The sequence below is a fragment of the Stegostoma tigrinum genome, chromosome X, assembly GCF_030684315.1.
Source record: "Stegostoma tigrinum isolate sSteTig4 chromosome X, sSteTig4.hap1, whole genome shotgun sequence".
NCBI classification, from domain to species: Eukaryota; Metazoa; Chordata; class Chondrichthyes; order Orectolobiformes; family Stegostomatidae; genus Stegostoma; species Stegostoma tigrinum.
In genome coordinates, this window is record NC_081404.1 from 5,906,566 (window position 1) to 5,921,447 (window position 14,882).

Genomic DNA, 14,882 nt, shown 5'->3' on the forward strand with positions numbered 1-14,882 from the left:
AAAACAAATCAAATCTCAAAATTCTGACTAAAAAAAAATGAAAGAACTACAGATGATGTAAATCAGAAACAAGAATAGAAGCTGCTGGAAAAGCTCAGCAGGTCTGGCAACATCTGTGCTGAGCTGTCAGAGTTCATGTTTTAGGTCTGATGCCCTTCATCAAAACTGGAAAGGTCACCGAACCAGAAACATTAACTCCGATTTCCCTGCACAGACGCTGCCAGACCTGCTAAGCTTTTCCAGCAACTTCTGCTTTTGTTTCTCAAACTTCTGATGGTAGGCTACCTACTTTTCTTCCCACAGATTCTGCCTAGACCTGCTGAATATTTCCAGCCCATTTTTGCATTCAAAGTAAATCTCAGAACCGAAGGAGCAAACGCTTCTAGGCTTGATGGCTTCTGACACCCTACCTGCGCTTTCTCGGAGTGTGTCACATGCTCCCAATTGAAGTGACTTGCTGAGATGTTGTCCCTTTAAGAAGGAAAGCGCGCCATCTGTCCTCACAGATCGGAAAGACAACATCAACATTTTTTTGTCGTATGCAGACTCGCCTTTGCATAAATTATGTTCATAACGTAGTGCTTAACGAGCAATGTTTATCGAAGCTGGTGGCTTTTTAATTACAAAGGAAGCAGCGGCAAGACAATTTCCTTAAGAGTTTGGGAGCGCCAAATGTTTCCACAACAATGGTGAAAACTGTGAAGAAAAAATAAAATATTTCTCAAGGCCTATCGCTTTTTTAAAAAATCGATGCAAATATTCCTTCGTTAAATCAATAGACTTTCCGTTCGTCTTAAATTGAAAAAAAGTCTCGACTTTTTTTTCTTGTAACTTGCCTCAAAAGAATTGTTGGCAAACAAGCTGGTGAAAAGCGAACAGTTTCCGGGCTACTTTCTGCAGCTGAAAGATTAAAAACTAACGGTAAGTAGATGCAGGTAATCCTGGGTGGAGCGGTGGGTGGGAGCAGTTTTTTTTCTTTTATATCTATGTGAGAGAGAGAGTGTGTGCACATCTCCGAGAAAGAGGTGAGAAGTGGTGGGGAGGAGGACGGAGGTTGTGTCGCCTCATTTGGATTTTTCTCCGCCATTAGCATAATTTATAAATTTATGGCAGCGAAGAGCAGCAGTTGATTTTTCTCGAGCGAATCGGCCGTTTGACGTCTTCCGGTAGAGCCGGAGTGCGCGCCGTAAACCGCTTTTTTTGGGGGAGGGAAATATCATTCCTCCCCCCGCCAATCTCTCTCTGACATTCAAAATAAGAGGAAAAAAAATAAAATTTTATGTGTTGTGTGTCAGAGGCCCCGAGAAAACCGAAAGCTCGCGCAGGCAAGTGAGAGGCTGCGCATGCGTGACGCTGTTAACGGCTAAATCGAAGTTCGGGGTGTTTTTTTTAAAAAAAACGGTTAAAAAATGTGTTCGATGAAACCCACTCACCTGCGAATTGAAAAGTTGAAATATCTAATGTTTGAATTACATGGCGTGAAGTAAGAAGTTAGTGTAGTAGCAATTATTGGATTATTTGAATGAAGCGCCTTTTTTAAGTTCTTAAAATACTGTCTGAGGAGAAATCTGCTTCCAGAGAGACGTCCTCCCATGTGATGTGGTGGTGAACTGTGCTGCATTCGTGCTAATTGGGAAAAGGATCGTGGATTGGGTTGTTTACACACAATTTTAAAAAATTATCCCATTTGTTTTCACCCGTTTCGAACTACTAAAAGATGATTTGGGGGGCTGGAGTCCTGCACAATTAGGAGAGGAAATTTGCGTGGAAATTAACTTGGTGAAGGGTGGTTTGTAGGAGAAAGATGAAAACAACAAAGGAAAAAATTACATTTATAGGTTACAATGTGATCAAGCAAAGATATGCGTTGTATTAGGGAGAGTGCTTGTGAAGACCAGACTCCAGTTGTTAGCACTTTGTGAGGAAAGGAAAACTTGCTTAGCGTGGATGAGGTACTTAATAAATGGATATGAGGTTTCTCACGAGTACCCGTCCCGCTCTAGTTAATGGTGATTTATTTTGTGCTGGTCAGAGGCAGTAGTATTAATCGGGCGGAATGCACTTTCTTTGTTTTTGAGAACATGCCAGCAAAGTGGCAATGTAAAAATATCACAAGACAAACTGTAATTTTGATCAGTTTTATCAGTTATTTCAGAACTGTAGTAGACAAATAATTGGTTACTTCTACTGAAGAGCTTTGAGTGATTTATTTAAATTTAGTTTCAATGCAGTATGGAAGTTCACTAGTTTCTAATTTGACAGAAATTGATTTGGTATTTTAAAGTAGAATTTAAACTAGGGGGAAAAAAAAATCTGATATGGACACTCTGGTGTTTGAATCTGCCATGTCAAAAGCAGGGCCACGTGGTTTACAATCTTTCATGTAAACATCACATCACAGAGTCAGAGATAATGGGAACTGCAGATGCTGGAGAATCCAAGATAACAAATTGTGAAGCTGGATGAACACAGCAGGCCTAGCAGCATCTCAGGACCACAAAAGCTGACGTTTTGGGCCTAGACCCTTCATTGGAGAGGATTCTGAAATAAATAGGGAGAGAGGGGGAGGTGGACCAAAGATGGAGAGAGGAGAAGATAGATGGGAGAGGCGAGTATAGGTGGGAGGGGATAGGTCAGTCCGGAGAGGACGGACGGGTCAAGGAGGCGAGATGAGGTTAGTAGGTAGGAAATGGAGGTGCGGCTTGAGCTGGGAGGAAGGGATGGGTGAGAGGAAGAACAGGTTAGGGAAGCGGGGATGGGCTGGGCTGGTTTTGCGATGTAGTGGTGGGAAGGGGAGATTTTGATGCTTATGAAGTCCACATTGATACCATTGGGCTGCAGGGCTCCCAAGCGGAATATGAGTTGCTGTTCCTGCAACCTTCGGGTGGCATCCTTGTGGCACTGCAGGAGCCCTATGATGGACGTGTCGTCTGAGGAATGTGAGAGGGAGTTAAAATGGTCTGTGACTGGGAGGTGCAGTTGTTTATTGCGAACCGAGCAGAAGTGTTCTGCAAAGCGGTCCCCAAGCCTCCGCTTGGTTTCCCCAATGTAGAGGAAGCCACAACGGGTACAGTGGATACAGTATACCACATTGGCAGATGTGCACGTGAACTTCTGCTTGATGTGGAAAGTCAATCAGTCATACAGCACGGAAACAGACCCTTCGGTCTGACCAGTCCATGCCGACCATAATCCCAAACTAAACCAGTCCTGCCAGCCTGCTTTCGGCACACGTCCCTCCAAACCTTTCCTATTCATGTGCTTATCTGAATGTCTTTTAAATGTTGTAATTGTACCCACATCCACTATTTCCACTTTTTCTGGATGTTCGTTCCAGATGTGAACCACCCTCTTGTGTTAAAAGAAAAGTTGGTCATGTCTTTTTTTTAAATCTCTCTCTCCTGTCACCTTAAAAATGTGTTTGCCCCCCCCCCCCCTCCCGTCTTGAAATTCCCACGTCCTAGGGGAAAAATATCAGCCATTAACTCTATTAATACCCCTCATTACTTTCTAAATGTCTATCAAGTCGCCTCTCAACCTCTTACGCTCCGATTGGGGGGTGGGAAAAAGTCTAAGCCTATCTGGTCTTTCTTTATAATTCAAACCTTCCATACCTGACAACATCCCGGTAAATCTCTTCTGAACCCTCCAGCTTAATAATATCCTTCCTATAACTGGGCAACCAGAACTGGACACACTTTTCCAGAAGAGGCCTCACCAACGCCCTGTACAACTTCAACATGCTGCCCCAGCTCCTGTTCTCAAAGGACTGAGCAACGAAGGCAAGCATATCAAATACCTTCTTACCCACTCTGTGTATATGTGATGCAACCTGCATCACTAGGTCCCTCTCTTCTACAACTCTACCCAAGGCTCTACCACTAATTATATAAGCCCTACCTTTGTTTGTTGTACCAAAATGTAATACCTTGCATTTGTACAGATTGAAAGCCATCCGCTATTTTTCATCCCATTGACCCATTTGATCAAGATCCCTTTTGTAATCTTAAACCTTCACTGTCTAATGTGCCACCAGTTTTGGTGATGCCCGCAAACTTACTGACCATGCCTTTTATATTCTCATCTGACATCTATGAGTTCAGAGGGAAACTGCAGTCATTTGGATGGAACCATACTCCAACCCAATATAGGCAATTGAGGAAAAAAAACCTAAAACTGGAGCTGTGGATTGAAGGCAACTTCTGAGAACTGTTACAGGTAGCCAGGGTGAAAACTTTTCTTGCTGTAACAGATCTTCAACCAGAGGCATTAAATGCTTTTTGAAGGGGTCAGTGAAGATTTTGGCAAGGACTTCCTATTGAGAAGCTATTTAACATAGAATATTCTAATCTGTATTGCAAGATTTAGTAAGTCTTCATTGGTTTTCTTTTGGTGATATATTTTTGGAGAAAATAAATAAAGAACCCTGCTTCCTGCTTTTACTCTGTCATCTTTTGCAATTCCATGAGTAATGCCAGTAATATCTGTTGATCAGTACTGGCCCATGGCAAGTTGATACTATTGTAAACAGCACGGTGAAATGTTGGTTGACAAGGCAATGAATCATTTAAAAACAATGCAGACAAAAAAAAGAGTTGCATCACATAGCTGTGTCTCTGATGTCACTGCAATACAAACAAAACATTGTCCCTCATATCATCCGCTTTCCCAATAACCTGCTGGGGATGATGTCAGCATTGTGTTGCCAATGTATTCTATCATAGTGAATTATTATTTAATTTTGAGCAAACAAGTCTACAAATCCTTTCATTTTGGTCAAAACTATAATTTGCCAGTATGATATCAACAGGAGATGAACTATTAAGATTAAATTCACTTTCAAAACTTGCATACAGACATTCATTCCGTAGTAGCCCTGATTCATTTTTGGACAAGGAAGAAATACTGATTTTTATCTTTTTCTTCCATAAAATTTTATTTTCAATTTCTACATAACGTAGCCCTGGCAGCTTTCTTTTGGAGAGATAATGTTTGGATTGTATTGTGAACATTTCTCATGTGAACGTGTTGCTCAATAACACCTCCATTTCAGTAGGACTTCAAAAATATTATTAAAATGGCTGAGGCCAATGATTAAGTGCTCTGTGGAATTCTGACCACATTTACAGGTTCATTGTTGGAATATTGATTGTAAAGCGAAAATGCTATGAATTTTGTCATTTCAGAAAGTTGCCTTGAAACTCACAAGTTGGTTTCTACTCTTGACAAAATGCTAACAACAGTATTGTTGAAGTAATATGATGTCAATTTAAAACAAAATTATGTTGCATGTACAAGCTTAATGTGTTGTGTTGCCTAATAGGAAGAGAAATGTGGGCATTAAAGTGGTATGGCTGCATTCTGATCCTGACTGCTATTTTAACAGAAAAATGAATCCACTCAAGCAATAACAAATAATGCTGGCATAAGAATGAGGGCTAATAGAAATCAGATTAACTGCTGGCAGGAACCTGAATCACAACCAAGAAGTTGGAGTAATATCAGGAAATTGGGAGTTGATGGGAGGAGGGAACTACCCACATTATCTGGCTGTAGTGCAGTTCATTCTCAATGTAATGTTAGGAGACATTTCAGAGTTATACTAAGTATGGATTGGTAACCATCTAGTACAGAGATTTCCACATTGACTTGAATGCATTTTGAACAGTGACCCATGTAATAGTCCTGCTTTTGGAGCATTACAAAAATGTATGTAGGTTTTGAGATAGTTATTGGTGTTGTATCTTGTAAATCAGGACAGACTGCAGCAAGAAGGTGAGAGTCATGTACATGTCGGTTGTGAAATGAACACTCCCTCTAATTAAGTAATAGTTTGACATTTTTCACGTGTGCATGAAGATTTAACACAAAGATAATTCAAACTGGGACGAGGGGAGGAAACTTTACAGAAGCAGCTCTGTTTCAGATCTGTTATGTTTGGACCTGTACCACGTGGACTGCAGTGGCCCAAAAAAATAGCTCCCAGCACCTTCTGAAGGGCAACTAGAGATGTGCAATAAATGGTGATCCAGCTCGCAACACCAATATGCCATGAAAGAAGAAAACAAAAAGACAATCAAAACTTTTTAAAGGGAAGTACTGATTTTTACTCATTTTATCAATTAAATTCAATGGGTGCTCCTTTAGGACGCCTTCATGAAGCAGATGGAATGACCTGCTATTGGACCACTGTGGTACCTGCTACGAAGGTGGCAGGAAGTAAAGATGCTCTCAACCATCCATTTAGGTGTCTACTTTGAACCTGGCTCATTCTGAACTCTGAGAATTTTTTTTTGCATGAATGCTTATAGTTGTGAAGATATTTTTCAAACATCAAAATGATGCCATATGACTGCAGTTTGGATTTGCAAGGTTGGGAAAAGGTGAATAAAATACTTCCTGGAATTCATATTATTCTGCTTGTCAGTGAGGTAGAGCTCTGGAAAATGCTAACGAGTGACTTGGATGTTGGTGATTTCTTGCCTGAGAAAGCTGACTAGCCTGTTCTTTGATACTTCAAATATGAAGCTAAATATTTAATTGATGACAGATGAAAATAAATGTATAGGCAGCCTTTTATAGGGCTATGAGGGGTCTGCTATTTTAAACATATTTTCCTATGAGGGGTCTGCTATTTTAAACATATTTTCCTACAGGTTGCTTCGTAAATATTAAACTTGTACTTGGTGTGTGGTCTGGGCTTTGCCGCCATCAGGTGTTGTGAAGTTGGGTAGAGTATTTTGAACTGGGAGGAAGGACATTAGAATTTGGTATTTGTAAAATGCCAGGGGGGGAAAGCATTGCATGGTCCTTCTTTAAAAGATTGTACTTTCCTTGTGCTTAGAGATTTTAAAAAGGATGTTTGTGGGTTTGCGGGTGCATGGAGCACTGGAATTGAAACATTTGTATCAAAAGGCTTTACAGTTTGCAGGCCAGGCAACAGTTTTGTTATCAAGACAACAAGTTTTGATTTTAGCCAATCAGTTTGAATCAGGTATTTGATATCAAAAACCAATTAAATTTAAATCTGATTGTTTTGACAACATAGGACTAATCTTCTTGTAAGATATTGATATGTCATCAAGGATATAAAAGGAGAGGGCAGTTGGAAAATCAAGAGAACTAATTGCCCTCTGCCAGAGTTAACAGCTCTCAGCTCACAAGAGAGATTTGCTGGCTCTCACAGTTTTCTCGAAGTTTTAGAGAAAGCACCATCTAAATCAGTGGTACCTCTGGCACAGCTAGTTAATATTCCTGACAGAAGGATTGATCGAGAAGACATTCTTTTACAGAACATTCCAGAAGACCTGTAACCTAGCTGTAATTTTGAGAGACTGAAGTCTAGGTTTTTTAAAAAAATGATGTAGGTGGGATTTATATTTATTGGAACAGCATACCGTTAGAATCTTATTTTATTCAGGAATAGTTAGTAGTTAGTTGGGGTTGATGAGGTTTGTTAATGGTTTATTTAATTTGTTCACTTAGAGTTAGGTAAATAAATTGTTAGTTGCTGATTGTACAGGTGAGTGTCAGGGATTTCTTTTAGTTAACCACTAGAAGTTGGTGAAAGGTAGGTTACACCACTTTTTACACCTTTTTAAAAACAGATTTTAAGTCAAGTTGCTCCTTTTTGGAGATTTTAGTTTTAGTTCTCAAAGGCGGGGGGGCTCAACCTCTGCTTTATAACACAGGGCAATTATAGCTGTGGGGTAATGTTTATGTTGGCTCCCATAATAAAAGAACTAGAGGAAGAAGGGTCACATTGGACTGAACATAATTCTGTTTCTCTCTCCTTAGATGCTGCTCGACCTGCTGAGTTTTATTTTGGCATTTTCTGTTTTTAATTCAGATTTCTAGCATCCACAGTATTTTGCTTTTACGTAAGAATTAAATGTGGTTATGTGGCATTTTAAAGAGTCTGAGAGAGCTTGGCAGAGTGGATATTAAGAATATGTTTCCACTATTGGAAGAATCTCGAACTGAGGGTGGGAAGAAGACAACTAGTTATAGAATATGTAGACACTCATTTAAAACTGAAATGCAAAGGAACCTGTTCTCCCAGGGTCAGTGAATGTCTGAAATTCTCTACCCCAGAGAGTTATAGAGGCTAGATCATCAAAGAGAAGGTGGATAGATTTTGCACTATTATGGAGTTGAGGGTTAGGGCAAATCAGCTGTGATCTTATTCAGTAGTGCTGCCGAATGTTACTTCTGCTCCTAATCCTTAAGTTCCTCTGTTATGTTCTTTATCAATGTTATCAACAGAAATATTTAACAAAACCTGAGTCCATGAGGGGGAAAAAAAAGGAACCATTCAACGCGCAGACTTGCTTATCATTGGACTGCAGACAAGAGCATCAGTTGTTGATTCTCTGAGCAAAACAAATTGATAGACTAAATGGAAACTATTTCCTTTGGTAAGGGAATGCAGAGTAAAAGGATAAAATCATAACATTGGACTTCAAGAGGGAAATCTGGAAGCATGTTTACACACGAAGGACAGTGAAAATCTGCAACTCTTTTTTTTCTGTGTATGCTGGTCAATTGAAATTTCAAAAATGTTTCGACTTGCATTGGGGAATCAAGGAATATGGAGTTAGTTGAGCTACAGGTCAGCTGTGATCTAATTGAATCCTAGTCCTGTACCTAATTTGCCTGTGATCTTTGGGTGGCCCAATGACCTGTAATGGACTGCATCTCTGTCTTCAACACCTAAATCAGACTGATAGTATCTAGTATCAGAGATAATGGGAACTGCAGATGCTGGAGAATTCCAAGATAATAAAATGTGAGGCTGGATGAACACAGCAGGCCAAGCAGCATCTCAGGAGCACAAAAGCTGATGTTTCGGAAGCTGACGAAAAGTCAGCTTTTGTGCTCCTGAGATGCTGCTTGGCCTGCTATGTTCATCCAGCCTCACATTTTATTATCTTGATAGTATCTAGTGTTGTGTTAACTACTTTTCATGTATTAAAAGTGTTGTGGTGATTCAGGTGCTATTGAGTTAGCTGGATCAGATCCAGATCTGGCCTGTTTTCTTACCAGACAACAATAGTCTCTCTAGTCATGCACCTTTTTTGTCCTATTGACAGATTCAAAGTACTGTTAAATCTAGATAATTAATGAGACCAAGTAGACTTGACAGGAGTCCATGTACTTTGCGCCTGTGCATCCCAGGGCATCAAATCATAAAACGATGATAGTGCAGAGTGAAACCATTTAGCCCATTGTGTCCAACTTGGCTCTCTGCAAGAGCAATTCAACTAGTCTTGCTAATCCCTCTCTCTTGCCTTGCTCCGCAGCTTTTGTAGTTTTCTTTCCTTCAGATAATTGTTCAATATCCTGTGAAAGACAAAATTGAATCTCCCTTCTCTATATACTCGGGCAGTGTATTACGGATCCTAGTCACTCGGTGCTCAAAAAACTTGAGATTCTAAGGGGACTTGATGGGTGGATTTTGAAAGATGTTTCCTCCTGTGGGAGAATCTGGAACTAGGGGTCATGACTTACAATAAGAGGCACCCCATTTAAAATAGAGGAGGAAACATTTTTATTTCGCAGACTGATGAGTCTTAGGGAATTCCTTTTTTTTCAAAAGACAGTGGATGCAGAATCTTTAAGTATTTTTGCGGCAGAGGTAGATGGATTATTGACTACCAAGGGGATGAACGATTATTGAGGAATATAGTGAGGAATATTGAGGTTATGTAAGGTCACCATGATTGTATTGAATGGCAGAGCAGGTTCTAAGAGCTGAGTGACCTCCTCTTGTGTCTTGTTTGTATGCTGATAAAAGTTTTCCCTCATGTCACCATTGCTTCTTTTGCCATTCACCTGTAAATTGGTGTGCTGTGACTCTCACCCCTTCTACCAATGGGAGCAGTTTTTCCCTGTACAATCTGTCAAAACCTACTACACATAAACTTCTCTGTCAGATCTCCTTTCAACCATCTCTTCTGCAAAGAGACCAGCCACAGCTACACAAGCTATTTTACTTAACTGAACTTTCTCATCCCTGGAATCATTCTTGTAAGTTTTCTTTCTGCATTGTCTCTAAAGCCTTTGTGTCCTTCCTAAATGCATTGCCCAGAACTAGACACAGTACAGCAGTTGAATTGTATTCTTCAGTTTTCATTGCCTCTTCTCGTTCTTTCCATCAAAACATATCACTCCACATTTCTCTGCAAAATTTCATTTACAGCATGTCCACTCATTGCACCAACTTATCTCTGTTCTGTTGAAGGCTAGCACTATCCTCCTCACAATTCAGTGATTTTTTTTTGTCACCTGCAAATTTTTTAATTGTCCCTTTACGCCAAAATGTACATAATTTATAACAAAGTGTGAAGCTGGATGAACACAGCAGGCCAAACAGCATCTCGAGCACAAAAGCTGACGTTTTGGGCCTAGACCCTCTCTGATGAAGGGTCTGGGCCTGAAACGTCAGCTTTTGTGCTCCTGAGATGCTGTTTGGCCTGCTGTGTTCATCCAGCTTCACACTTTGTTATCTTGGATTCTCCAGCATCTGCAGTTTCCATTATCTCTGTACGTCATTTATGTTGTATCAAGAAAAGCAGTGCCAACTTCCCCAGTCTTTGGGGAACCCCACTTGCAATTGGATAAACAACTGTTCACAGCATTAATTTTCTACTTCCTGTCACTCAGTCAACTTCATATGCAGCTGTCCTTTTTATTTCACGGGCTTTAACTTTACCAGTAAGCTTCTTGTATGATATTTCATCAAACAACATTTAAAAGTTCATATACACCACATCAACTGCATTACCCATAACAACTTTGTTCCCTCATTATAAACTCAATCAGTTTAGTTAAACATGATTTGATTTGTACAAATCCATGCTAACTTTCTGGAGTGATTTCACATTTGTCCAGGTAACTTAATTTAATTCTGAATAACCACCTCTAAAGGCTTTCTCACCAGAAGTTAAACTGACTGGCTTGTGGTTGCTGGGCTTCTTGTGGCAATAGGATTGACTAGTTTGCTTCACTGAGAATCAGTATAGACTTGACTGGTTGAGTGGCTGCCTTTTGTACCATAACTAACTCTACAACCTCCCTACATATCCTTGGAGACATCAGATCCGGTGACTTAGAAACTCTAACTATATTAAGTTTTTCTTTTATAGCATCCTCTTCATTAATTTTTGGATCATCAAATGTCTCATCTACCTTCTTTTTCATTAAGACTTTGGCAGCATCTTTTCCCATGATGAAGACAAATGCAAAGTATTCATTTAATACCTCAGCCATACCTTCTGCCTGCACCAGTTGATCCATTCTGATCGACTGTACTACTCTTTTTATTACATTTTGTTATTTATATGCTTAGCAAAGACCTTTTGAATTCCCGTTTTGTATCAGCTTCCAGTCTCTTCTTACGCTGTCTCTTTGCCTGTGTCATTTTTTCATTTGCCCTGTGAACTTACTGTATTCATTCTGGTTCTCCATTGTATTGTCCACCTAATGTCAGCATATGCACCATTTTACGACTTCAGCTTCCTCTCTTTCATCCAGGGAGCTTTAGTTTTGCAAACCATACTTTTCTCTGTCGTGGGAATGTAACTCACTTGTACCAGTACGATCTCTTCTTGAAAGGTATCTGTTTCAGTTTTCCCTTCCAATCTAGTTTTCCAATTTAGCTGGGCCATACCTGTTGTCAGCCCACTTAAATTGGCTGTCCTTCAACTTGGTCACATTCTGTAGTGCTCGTCTGTGTGTGCAGCTTACCAATGTTATATATCGTGCTACACACATTCATATATATACACTGTAAACAGAATTTAGTTATTGCATTTCCTTTTACTCTGATTCAATAACTTAGCATTTTTTGCTCCTAGTACTGTCTATTCCAGGCCTCTTGCGTGCCTTGCTTTCCTTTTTCAGTGTTGTATCTTGATTCCCTTTCCCATTCCCAGCTAGTCAAAGCCCTCCTCAATAGTTTGAGCAAGCTGACCTATGAAGACATTGCACCCTTTTTGCCTGTACAGATAAAAACTGAAAGAAATGCGGATGCTGTAATCAGGAACAAAAACAAAGTTGCTAGAAAAGTTCAGCAGGTCTTGCAGCATCTGTGAAGGAAAAAAAAGTTAATGTTTTGGGTCCGGTGGCTGTTCCTTACAACTCCGTTCTGAAGAAGGGCCACCGGACCCGAAACATTAACTCTGAAGAAAAAAAAATCACAGGTGCAGCCAGACCTGCTGAGCTTTTCCAGCAACTGTTTTTGTGCCTGTACGGATACCTCCTCCCCCGGAATTAGTTCCAATGTTCCAAGAATCTAGATCGATCTCTCCAGCCGCATGCTCAACCATTCTAGCCTACAATTTTCCTCGGGATATTTAATATTTGTAGTCAACTTATGATCAACTTATAAGGGTGGCATGGTGGCTAAGTGGTTAGCATTGCTCTCTCACAGCACTAGGGACCCAGGTTCAATTCTACCCTGGGGCTGTCTGCCTGGAGTTTGCATGTTCTTCTGTGTCTGTGTGGGGTTTTGCTGGATGCTCTGGTCTCCTCTCACAATCCAAAGTTATACACGTTAGGAGGGTTGACCATGCTAAATCGTCCCTCTTGTCCAAGGATGTGCAGGTTAGGCGAATTAGCCATGGGAAAGATAAAGTTATGGGGATCATGTGTGGCTTTGGGTCAGGGTGGGATGCTGTTCAGAGGGTCTATGCAGACTCGATGGGCCCAGTGGCCCTTTTCCATACTGTAAGGTTTCTATGATTCTATTCAGATATTATTTTACATCTCTGGAGTAAATGGGACTTAAACCCAAGTCTCTTGCTTCAGGGGTAGGGACATTGTCACTGCACCACAAGAACCCTTCTGTGCACACTCGATGGGCTGAATGGCCTCTTTCTCCACTATTAGGATTTTATTCTAACTCTAGATTTAATCTCAAATGTGTTTAACGAATCAGCCAATCATTGCTCTCCAAAGGGGAGATGTTTTCTTCATCAACCTATAATACACCTATGGAACTAGGTGGGATTTGAACCCTGGTCCCCTGGCTCAGAGGTAAGGACATTATCCCTGCACTTCAAGAGGTCTGAATTTCTCAGGGTAGCTTTTTTAGATATTTTGTAAGTTTCTCAGGGTAAAGTCTTCAGCTCCTTTTATTGTTAGCTGAAATGCTAGAAATACACAACAACTCAAGCAGCCTCTAGGGAGAGGAAAAAGCAGAATTCATGTTTCATGTTATCTCGTTTCATCAGAACTGGGAATAGTTAGAAATGAATGAGGAGAATCTATAAAGAACAATGCAAAGATTTGTGAGAGGTTGGAAGATGAGAGACATGACATGATAAAGGGTGAGAGTCACAGAGTCATACAGCATGGAAACAGACACTTCAGTCCAAGTCATCCATGCCAGCCAAGTTTACCAAACTAAACTAGTTCCTTTTCCCTGCATTTGGCCCATATCCGACTAAATCAGGGGTGGGGAACTTGCAGCCTTTTGGGGTACTAGTTGCGGCCTTGTGCCTATTTGCAAAAACTAAATCCATCTTTTTAAATCTGTGTACCATTTTTAAAATTTTTACTGATAACCCAATCATGTCAAAAGCTAGGAAGAGAACAGAGTATTCAATGAAGAAAGGGAATTGCAGTATTACGTAGTTGCTGTGAAAAGTAAAATGATATGTTTGCTCTGCGACGCCATAATCCCATCAGTGAAGAAATCCAATGCATATCAGCATTATGCAATCCGTAAGGGTCATAAATATGCTAAACTGGATGGAGACCCCGAAAGCCTGCACTTAAGAAAGTTAAAGATCAAAAGCAGCAGCAGCAACTATTTGAAACAATGTCAGGATAAGGGACTGACATCACTGAAGCACCTTATAAAGTAGCATATGTGCTTTGAAGAAAGGGTAAGCCATTTTGTGATGTGGAAATCATAAAAGAATGGATTGTTGAAGTTGTAGGATGTTTAGCTTCAGATAAGGTTAATAAGTACAAACAATTACCTCTTTCAAGAAGGACCATAACTGATCGGCGACATGAATTATACCTCAATGTAACAGAACAACTTCATACAATATGCCAAAGCAAAGACATTTATTGTTCAGTTGCCTTTGATGAATTCACTGACTCAGCACAGGTGTTATTTCTTATTCGAGTTATAATTGCAGATTTTCATTGCCATGAGGAGCTACTAGCTTTGCATACCCTTACGGCGAGGACACATGGAATTGACATCTTCACTATCTTCAAAGAAAAATGCCTGAGGCGAAACAGTATTTCTGTGCCAAATCTACTGTTTTAAGTGACACATTAAAGTTCTAGGCCTCGTAAACTACATTCAAACAAATGCATCACGGCTCTGCCAGTGTCGCAACATGCTTCAGCTTGATGAAACGTTCAGTGTGGATCTGCCATGTCATTCTAAAGTGTGCTGGTTGTCACAAGGACAAATACTTGTAAAGCTTTTATCTTTTCAAAAACAAATCACAAGATTTTTTTTGAGGAACTGAATGAATCATGTGAATTGTCAAGAGGCCTTCTGCAGAAATGCTGCACTTTTGTGTGATCTACTGATGAAGCAAAATGATCTGAATTTTTTTTGCACAGTAAGACTAAATCTACCTATGATATGTGGTTAAAAATCTAGGTATTTTGAAAAAAAAGTTGACCTTTTTCAAAACTATCCTTACCTGATTAGAGCTTTCAGCTGAGCACTTTCCTGAACTGGCAAAAGCAATTAATGACTGCGATACAAGCATGTGACATGAAAGAATACACAGCTGTTCTAGACTCCCTGATTGAAGAATACAATGAAAGGTTTGCAGATTTTGTGAAACACATGATCTCACACTGAAACTAGTTTTTCAACCACACATGGTTGATGTCTCCAAAGCACC

At 40.1% G+C, this 14,882-nt stretch overlaps 1 protein-coding gene across 4 annotated transcripts in view; it reads left to right on the forward strand.

Annotated features, from left to right (window-relative positions):
* Positions 1–514: 514 nt before the first annotated feature.
* Positions 515–14,882, forward strand: part of pou6f1 (POU class 6 homeobox 1) — a 186,346-nt gene continuing 171,978 nt past the window's right edge. For all 4 annotated transcript variants that reach the window (XM_059643392.1, XM_048523309.2, XM_048523308.2 and 1 more), the window contains exon 1: positions 515–921. The gene's annotated coding sequence lies outside the window, so the exon portion shown is untranslated. The remainder of the gene's footprint in view (positions 922–14,882) is intronic.